The sequence below is a fragment of the Bubalus kerabau genome, chromosome 15, assembly GCF_029407905.1.
Source record: "Bubalus kerabau isolate K-KA32 ecotype Philippines breed swamp buffalo chromosome 15, PCC_UOA_SB_1v2, whole genome shotgun sequence".
Classification (NCBI taxonomy): Eukaryota; Metazoa; Chordata; class Mammalia; order Artiodactyla; family Bovidae; genus Bubalus; species Bubalus kerabau.
The window spans coordinates 24,336,576-24,346,007 of NC_073638.1; positions in this window are offsets into that span (position 1 = coordinate 24,336,576).

The following is a 9,432-nucleotide window of genomic DNA, read 5'->3' on the forward strand; positions in this document are numbered from 1 at the left end:
CGGACACAAGTGAGCAACTAACACTTTTCAGCTCCCATTGGAGAGGAAAGTTTAGAATTTCAGACCTGAGGAGGCAAAGGTGAGAACACTGGAGGCTCTGAAACAATTATTTGTTGTACTTATCGTCTCTAACACTTCTCCAGAGTAATCCCTAGCAAGCAGCTTAAAACCAAAGGAACAGGGTGCTGAATAGACTGGAACCCAGCCGTTTTTGTGAGGAACTGCAGCACTATAGAATGGGTATCAGTGGCTTCAGGGAGTTCACGTATTGTCTTCCTGGGGCCACCAGATTAGAGAGGTGGTCTCTGCAAATCAAGGAGATCTTGTACCAAGGAGGAAAAAGCTTTGGGAAAGTATTTCCACTTAAAATTGTTAGTCATGTTGGGACTTTAGTGGTCCTCAGGTTAAGAATCTGCCTTCCAGGGCAGGGGATGCAAGTTCAGTCCCTCGTCGGAGAACTAAGATCCCACATGCCAGGGGGTAACTAGGCTAGTGTGCCAGAAGTAGAGAGCCCGCCCATGCAGGCAAAATTAAAGATAAAATCGTCAGTCTTGTTATTTGAAGAAGAGGATTCTCAATTTTTGTTCCCTCAACTTCATGAAAAGATGAGCAGTGATCCTAGTAACTTATTTTATGCTAAATCGTTATTTTGATGGCAAGTCAAGGAGAATGGGCAGAGGGCAAACCAACGCTGTGATTTGTTTCTGAGCTCATCTGATGAACATGAAAATACTGTGACATGAACTGACACTTGAAAAAGTTTTTATTTTTACAAATGCTAAATATGCATTGTTCAAACTAGATAGGGTAAAGAGCCCCTACTCCATTAGCCTGCAGACATTACCGAGTAAGTCTGCACAATCAGAGCAGATTCTAGAGATTTCCTGAAGCAGAAGTTTGTTAGAGTGACATTTGTGTTTCCTTTCTTGGTTAGCTGTATTTAGTCATGCTAGAAAAACTATGGTACATCTTATGCCTTTTCCATTCTCGTTCACGTGTTCGTTGGGAATCTCTATTGGTAAAATCTAAAAAACTAAACCGTTCAAGGATAAGATATCTTTATCTTAAACTAACCTACTAGAGCTATTGTCTCTTTTACAAATGACATTAAAAGTAGTTTTATTTTTCTCACCAAAGAATTTATATTTAAAATTTTTACTTATTATAGTTCTTATCTATTTTTACTTTCAGGTTTGAAAATTCATAATAATGAATCATTATTTTATGATTATATTCAGTTCACAGCAAGTGATACTTTCCTTCTGTATTAATGATAGAGAGTTGACTTTTTTTTTTGGCTGCACTGGATCCTCTGCTGCCTGCAGGCTTTCTCTGGTTGCAGTGAGCCGGGGTCTCTCTCCAGTTGCAGGGCATCAGCTCTCACTGTGGTCGCTTCCATCGTTAGGGAGAACAGACTCTAGGCTTTAGGAACACGGTCTCTGGAGTTGTGCCTCATGACTTAGTTGCCCTATGGCACGTGGAATCTTCCTGGACCAGAGATCCAACCTGTGTCTCTTGCATTGGCAGATGGATTCTTAAGCACTGAACCACTAGGGAAGTCCTAGACTTTTCAAATAAACGTAAATGAAAGTGTAGCAATCAAGAGTACTGCTTTTGACACAGAGGAATAAAATCTTAACAAACCTACCCTCCAACAGATAACAACTGTAAACTCTGGACAAAAAACAACCACTTGAAGGATCTGAGCATTAAATATAGGTCTTAAAAGGGAATCAAAACGTGAAAGAAAGTTCTGAGAAAGGGTGTGTGCCCCATTAGGCAGCATTATCCTAACAACAGGCTATAATTTCAGCATGACACAGGGTGGTTGAAGCACTTACAGAAAACCAATCAGATTTCTGGCCTGATGAACCATAAACTAGAGCTTGGGATATTTAAATACAGCCACTCAAAAGCGAGAAAGGGAATTGTGAGAAGGAGAAAAGTAGAGTATTCTTGGGTTTTTGTGTAGATTCTGCCTAGGTCTCTGGCTGACTCTTCTCCCAAGGACACTAAGCGCCTCAAAAAGGACAAAAAAAAAAAAAAAAAAAAAAATCAGCTGAGCTTTGAGCTGTTACCCACCCTAGAAGAAATAGTTTAAAGTTTGAATATAACCAAATCAATTTCACTGCTAAAACAAACATGTTAACACATACATATCTTTTCTTCCTTTTAAATATAACAATCTAGTCTGAACAATATAACAGTGTGTAGCATACAATAAAAAAGTACCAGATATATAAAGAACCAGGAAAATGTGACCCATTCTCAAAAGACAATCAGTTCAGATCAAGATGTTAGAATTATCAGATAAATGTTCAATGAAGTAAAGGAAAACAAACATAATAAATAAAAAATTAGAAAACCCCAACAGATAACAAAATATAAACAAGACCAAAATGAAAAATTTAGAATTTAAAACATTCAGTATTTGAAATAAAAGAGTAATTGAATTGGCTTTATAACATGCTACATATTTATGTAAAGGAAAAAGTATATTTTATTATAGTGTATATAATACATGTAGATAGAATACATATGACAATAACAGGAGCTAATAAATTGAACTAAGTGATTACAAAGTTACTACATTTCATGGGAAGAAACAGTCCTAACTCTAAAAGTGGACTGTGGAAATTTAAGAATGGATATTTTAATCCCTAGTGCAATCACTAAGAAAATTAATTAAAAGGCATAGCTAAAATGTCAATTGTAATTCAGTTGCTCAGTCATGTACCACTCTGTGACCCCATGGACTGCAGCATGCCAGGCCTCCCTGCCCTCACCATCTCCCGGAGTTTGCTCAAGCTCATGTCCACTGCATTGGTGATACCATCCAGCCATCTCATCCTCTGATGCCCTCTTCTGCCCTCAGTCTTTCCCAGCATCAGGGACTTTTCCAGTGAGTTGGCTGTTCAAATCAGGAGACCAAAATGCTGGAGCTTCAGCTTCAGCATCAGTCCTTCCAATGAGTATTCAGGGAAGATTTCCTTTAAGATTGACTGGTTTGATCTTGTTGTCCAAGGGACTTTTAGGAGTCTTCTCCAGCACCACATTTCAAAGGCATCAGTTCTTTGGTGCTCTGCCTTCTTTATGGTCCAGCTCTCACAACCGTACGTGACAACTGGGAAGACCATAGCCTTGACTACACGGGCCTTTGTCGGCAGAGTGATGTCTCTGCTTTTCAACACACTGTCTAGATTTGTCACAGCTTTCCTGCCAAGAAGCAATCGTCTTCTGATTTTATGGCTGCAGTCACCATCCACAGTGATTTCAGAGCCCAAGAAGAGGAAATCTGTCACTGCTTCCACTGTTTCCCCTTCTATTTGCTATGAAGTAGTGGTGAAGAGGAATAAAAAACTTGCACCCACTAGAAATAACCTCATGCTCCTTCTGCTTCTGCAACTAAGCTAACTCCTTGCAAAGTCATGTAAGCTCCATAGTTTTGGGGGAAACAAACTTACAACAATACTAGGAGCTGAACCTTACCTCACTCACCCTTGTCAATTACCCAGCCCCTGTAATCCTGCTTAACAATGTTTATTTGTGTAAAGGTCAGGCATCCCCTCTGCTCTCTCCTAACCCGCTGTTCCCACCTGCATGAAACCCCTAGTTTGAACTAGCGTATTAACAGTCAACACTGCCCACTAAAGTCTGGGATCATGCACTGTCTATTAAAACTCTAACTCCTTTGTTCCGGGCTCAGAGATGGAAGTGTTATGCCTCTGGGCCCACCGGTGTAATAAACCTGAGTTCTCCAACTCTTCAAGTTGGTTTCTTGGTTTCTAGATCAACTCTGCAAGAATGAGGCCGGATGCTGGGATCTTAGCTTTTTTATTATTCAGTTTTAAGCCATTTTTTTTTTTTTTTCACTCTCCTCTTTCACCCTCATCAAGAGGTTCTTTAGTTCCTCTTCACTTTCTGCCACTAGAGTGGTATCATCTGCATATCTGAGGTTGTTGCTGTTTCTCCCACCTATCTTGATTCTAGTTTGTAACTCATCCAGCCTGGCATTTCTCATGATGTGTTCAGTGTACAGGTTAAATAAACAGGATGACAACAGACAGCCCTGTCATACTCCTTTATCAATCCTAAACCAATCAGTTGTTCTATACAGGGTTCTAACTGCTGCATCTTGACCCTCATGCAGGTTTCTCAGGAGACAGGTGAGATGGTCTGGTATTTTCTTCTCTTTAAGAGCTTTCCACAGTTTGTTATGATCCATGCAATCAAAGGCTTTAGCATAGTCAATGAAACAGGTAGATGTTTTTCTTGAGTTCCCTTGCTTCCTCTATGATCCAACAAATGCTTGCAATTTGATCTCTGGTTCCTCTGCCTTTTCTAAACCCAGCTTTAATACCTGGAAGCTCTTGGTTCATGTAACATTGAAGCCTAGAATGCAAAATTTTAAGCATGACCTTACTAGCATGGAGATGAGTGCAATTGTCTGATGGTTTGAACATTCTTATATGTCCCTGGTAGCTCAAAAAGCCAACAGGTATCTTAAACAGGAGTTTTAAAAGTAAAAAACTGAAAAAGAAGGCAGAAAAGGAGGAACAATAAATGAGACAAATATAGAAAGCAAGTCATAAAATGGGAGACCTAAATCCAACTGAATCAATAATTACTTAAAATGTTAATGGAGCAAACATAACAATCAAAGACATAAATTAACAAAATGTAATTAAAAGCAAGACCCAACTAAGCTTTACACAAGAGATGTACTTTAAATATATAAACATATGTAAATGGATGGAAAAAGAAGAGATATACCAATATACCATGTGCAATGGGCTAAATGTTTTTGTCCCCTTTAAAATTCATATGCTGTTAACCCCCAGTGTAATGGTATTGGGAAGTGGGACCTCTGGGAAAGTAATTAAGTCATGAGGGTAGCACTGTCATGAATGAAATTAGTGCCCTTATAAAAGAGGCTGTAGAGCACTCTCTAGTCCTCTTTCAACTATATAAGGATACAAATAGTCTGCCAGCCAGAAGAGGGCCTTCACCAAAGCTTGACCATGTTGGCACCCTGATCTGGACATTGATCCTTTAAAACTGAGAAATAGGTTTCTATTGTTTATAAGCCACCTAGTCTATGGTATTCTATCATAGCAGCTCAAAATGATGAAAGACATCCTGCAACATAACCATAGGAAGGCTAGAGTGGCTATTAATATTGGACAAAATAGATCTTATGACACAGAGGGTCATTTTATACTGGAGAAAGCATCAAACTAATCAGGAAGCTGTGAAAGTGAAAGTGTGAGTCGCTCAGTCGTGTCTGACTCTCTGCCACCCCTGGACTGTAACCTGCCAGGCTCCTCAGTCCATGGAATTCTCCAGGCAAGCATACCAGGGTGGGTAGCCATTCCCTTCTCCAGAGGATCTTCCCAACCCAGGGATTGAACCCAGTTTTCCTGCATTGTAGGCAGATTCTTTACCATCTGAGTCATCAGGGAAACATATAATAATCATAAATGGGTATGTGCCTAATAACAGAGCTTCAGAAATACATGAAACAAAAATTGAAAGAACAAAAGGGTGGAGGAACATACAATTCTACAATAGTGGTAGGAGATTTTAACATCTTATAGGAAGAGGTAGAACAAGAGACTCCCCCCAAAAAATCAGCAAAAATATAATCTGAACATACTGTCAACCACCTTGATCTAATTGATGTTCATAGAATGCTACATCCAACCAGAGAATACACATTCCTTTCTAGAGGTGCTTTCACAACAGTAAATCATATGCTATGCATTAAAAAAACTCTCAAAATGAAATTATTATAATCATATAAGGTGTGATCTTTGACCAAAACAAGAACTAGAAATCATAAGCAGTAAAAAATTTAGAAAACATCCAAAAATTTTAAACCAGCAACATTTTATTTATTTTTTATTTTTATTTATTTTTTAATACAGCAACTCATTTTAAATGATACATGGCTCAAGAAATAAATCACAAGAGAAATTAGAGAATATTTAAAACTTAAAAATAGTAAATCCACAGTCTATCAAAATTTGTACAATGCCATTTATACGGTGCCAAGAGGAAATGTATGGTTTTAAATGCTCATGTTAGAAAAAGGAAAAAGGTCTTAAATCAATGACCTAATGTTCCACTATAAAACTGTGAGACAGTCAAAAAGGAAGAGCAAAATAAACTCAAAGTAAGCATAAGGAAGGAAATAATAAAGATAAGAGGATAAGACAATGAAATAGAAAACAGACAAAAGAAAGAAAATAGCGAAGCCAAAACTCTGGCTCATTGAAACCAGGCATAGAACGAACATACCTCAACATAATAAAAGCCATATATGAGAAACCCACAGCAAACATTTATCCTCAATTGTGAAAAATTGAAAGCATTTCCTCTAAAATCAAGAACAAGACAAGGGTGCCCATGCTCACCACTACTATTAAACATAGTTTTGGAAGTCCTAGCCACAGCAATCAGAGAAGAAAAAAATAAAAGGAATTCAGATTGGAAAAGAAGAAGTAAAACTCTCACTGTTTTCAGATGACATGATCTTTATCTAGAAAGAAAACCCCAAAGACACCACCAGAAAATTACTAGAGCTAATCAATGATATAGTAAAGTTGCAGGATATAAAATTGACACAGAAATCCCTTGCATTCCTATACACTAGCAATGAGAAAACAGAAAGAGAAATTAAGGAAACAATCCAATTCACCATTGCAATGAAAAGAATAAAATACTTAGGAATAAATTTACCTAAAGAAACAAAAAACCTATATATAGAAAACTATAAAACACTGATGAAAGAAATCAAAGATGACACAATTATATGGAAAAATATACCATGTTTGTGGATTGGAAGAATCAATATAGTGAAAATGAATATACCACCCAAAGCAGTCTATAGATTCAATGCAATCCCTATCAAGCTACCAATGGTATTTTTCACAGAACTAGAACGACTATTTTCACAGTTTGTATGGAAACACAAAAAACCTCGAATAGCCAAAGCAATCTTGAGAAAAAAAGAATGGAACTGGAGGAATCAACCCACATGACTACAGACTATACTACAAAGTTATAATTATCAAGACAGCATGGTACTGGCACAAAGACAGAAATATAGATCAATGGAACAAAATAGAAAGTCCATAGATAAATCCACAAACCTAAAGACACTCTATCTTTGACAAAGGAGGCAAAAATATACAATGGAGAAAACTGGCCAACCACCAATAAAAGAATGAAACTAGAACACTTTATAACACCATATACAAAAATAAACTCAAAATGGATTAAAGATCTAAATGTAAGATAAGAAACTCTTAGAGGAAAATATAGGCAGAACACTCTTTGACAAAAATCACAGCAAGATCCTCTCTGACCCACCTCCCAGGGTAATGGAAATAAAGACAAAAATAAATAAATGGGACCTAATTAAACTTAAGCTTTTGCACAATGAAGGAAACTATAAGCAAGGTGTAAAGGCAGTCATGAGAATGGGAGAAAATAATAGCTGCTGCTGCTGCTAGGTCACTTCAGTTGTGTCCGACTCTGTGCGACACCATAGACGGCAGCCTACCAGGCTCCCCCATCCCTAGGATTCTCCAGGCAAGAACACTGGAGTGGGTTGCCATTTCCTTCTCCAATGCATGAAAGTGAAAAGTGAAAGCAAAGTCGCTCAGTCGTGTCCGACTCTTAGCGACCCCACGGACTGCAGCCTACCAGGCTGCTCCATCCATGGGATTTTCCAGGCAAGAGTACTGGAGTGGGGTGCCATTGCCTTCTCCAAAATAATAGCAGATGAAACAACTGATAAAGAATTAATCTCCAAGCAGCTCCAATGAACTAATCTCCAATTAATATACAAGTAGCTCATGCAGCTCAATACCAGAAAAATAAATGACCCAATCAAAAAGTGGGCCAAAGAACTAAACAGACATTTCTCCAAAGAAGACATACAGATGGTTAACAAACACATGAAAAGATGCTCAACATAACTCATTACCAGAGAAATGCAAATCAAAACCACAATGAGGTACCATCTCAGGCTGATTAGAATGGCGGCCATCAAAGAGTCTACAGACAATAAGTGCTGGAGAGGTTGTGGAGAAAAGGGAACCCTGTTACACTGTTGGTGGGAATGCAAACCAGTATAGCCACAATGGGGAGAAGTGTGGAGATTCCTTAAAAAACTGGAGCTAGAACTGCCATCAGTTCAGTTCAGTTCTGTTGCTCAGTCATGTCCAACTCTTTGCAACCCCATGGATTGCAGCACACCAGGCTTCCCTGTCCATCAGCAACTCCCAAAGCTTGCTCAAACTCAACGTCCATTGAGTCAATAATGCTGTCCAACCATCTCATCCTCTGTCATCCCCTTCTTCTCCTGCCCTCAATCTTTCCCAGCATCAGGGTCTTTTCCAGTGAGTCAGTTCTCCACATCAGGTGGCCAAAGTATTGGAGTTTCAGCTTCAGCATCACTCCTTCCAATGAATATTCAGGACTGATTTCCTTTAGGATTGACTGGTTTGATCTCCTTGCAGTCCAAGGAACTCTCAAGAGTCTTCTCTAACACCATGGTTCAAAAGCATCAATTTGGAACTGCCATATGACCCAGCAGTCCCACTGCTGGGCATACACACCAAGGAAACCAGACTGAAAGAGACACATGTACCCCAATGTTCATTGCAGCACTGTTTACAATGGCTAAGACATGGAAGCAACCTGGATGTACATTGGCAGACGAATGGATAAGGAAGTTGTGGTACATATACACAATGGAATATTAGTCAGCTATAAAAAATAACACGTTTGAGTCAGTTCTAATGAGGTGGACGAAACTGGAGCCTATTATACAGAGTGAAGTAAGCCAGAAAGAAAAACACCAATACAGTATATTAACACGTATATATGGAATTTAGAAAGATGGTAATGACGACCCTATATGCAGGACAGCAAAACAGACACAGATGTAAAGAACAGACTTTTGGACTATGTGGGAGAAGACGAGGGCGGGACGATATGAGAGATTAGCATTGAAACATGTATATTACCATAGGTAAATAGATAACCAGTGCAAGTTCGATACATGAAGCAGGGCACTCAAAGCTGGTGCTCTGGGACAACCCAGAGGGAAGGGGTGGGGAGGGAGGTAAGAGGGGGGTTCAGGATGGGGGAACACATGTATACCCGTGGCTGATTCATGTCGATGTATGGCAAAAAACCAAAACAATTTTGTAAAGTAATTAGCCTCCAATTAATTAATTTGTTTGAAAAAAAGGAAGCATACGTTGGAAATTTGATAACCCTCATGAATTGTGTTCCCCTCAAATTTACACATTGAGGCTCTAATCTGTAGTGTGACTGTATTTGAAGATAGGGCATGGAAGGAAATAATTAAATGAGGTCATAAGAGTGGAGCCCTAATCCTATGACTGGTATCCTCAT